This window comes from Caloenas nicobarica, chromosome 10, assembly GCF_036013445.1.
Source record: "Caloenas nicobarica isolate bCalNic1 chromosome 10, bCalNic1.hap1, whole genome shotgun sequence".
Classification (NCBI taxonomy): domain Eukaryota; kingdom Metazoa; phylum Chordata; class Aves; order Columbiformes; family Columbidae; genus Caloenas; species Caloenas nicobarica.
Genome location: NC_088254.1, coordinates 6,831,675 through 6,832,759, shown reverse-complemented (window position 1 = coordinate 6,832,759; position 1,085 = coordinate 6,831,675).

The window sequence follows — 1,085 nt, the reverse complement described above, 5'->3', positions numbered from 1 at the left end:
CAAAACCTTTGAGGAGTCTATCTGCCTTTGAAACAGGGCTGCAAACCACGTAATGCCTGAGGGAAACCAGCTGATACTTGCCCGCAGTTTTGTATTTCCAAAGGAACAACAGCTGGGAGAAGAGGAAATGGTTTTCTAATTATTTAATATTTATATTAGTTACACCCAAGGCCTCTGCGCTGGGCAGGGTGTGGCTGCCCAGGCTGGGCCCTCACACCAAGATGGCCGCTCCCCTCAGCCGCCATGTGAGGGACCAAATTCAACGCAGCTGCAGAGAAAGCTTTGCTCTTTACACCTTTTTTCCCTGACATTTGGATGTGGCTTTCGTATAGTAGTAGGAAATAATGTTTCAGTAAGACAATAAAAGTGCATTTTAGCGGATGAGCTCACTCCACCGCGGCCCAAGACTGCAATACCTGTCACCACAGGAGGGAAACAGGAGCTCCGAGTGTGCCGCACGACCGCAGGGTTAAGGCGCGCGCCGCAACGCCCGTTAACGGCTCTCCGCTGCCTTGCGCGTGGCCCCAAGTCCCCTGAGCCGGGCGCGAGCCCGCACCGTCCCCGCGCCGCGCGGCGCGTGAGTGAAGCGGCGCGGCGGCCGCCGCCTCCCAGCGCCTTGCCGAGGGCAGCGCGGCCCGGCCGCCCCGCCCCGAGCGGCCGCCGCGGGCCGGCCCTGCCGCAGGGCAGCGGGAGGCGGGAAACTCCCTCCTCGCTGAAAAACCGGCGCCCACCCCGCGCGCGCCGGTGCTGCCGCCGGGTCGTTTAAAGGAAATACTTATGCTACACCCAGGCTGATTTAAATGCTTAAGAGGGATAAATACTATTAGCCCCTCACACGCAGGCAGAGAAAGGTGTGGCTCAGGTGCCAGTGTCACTTATTTGGGGGAAAAAGGAAACAATAAAGAGACCGGTTTTGCTTCTGAGAAGTTCGATCATTAAATAGGGGAAGGGCTTCGAGGGAGGAAAATAAGGTTTCAGCCACAAGTAGTAAACCCTGGGAGGAGAAAAACAATACAAAATAGACAGCAAAGGCTGAACACGTATCAATTGTTCACAGAGTTTTCAAATTCTGAGAGAGACACATC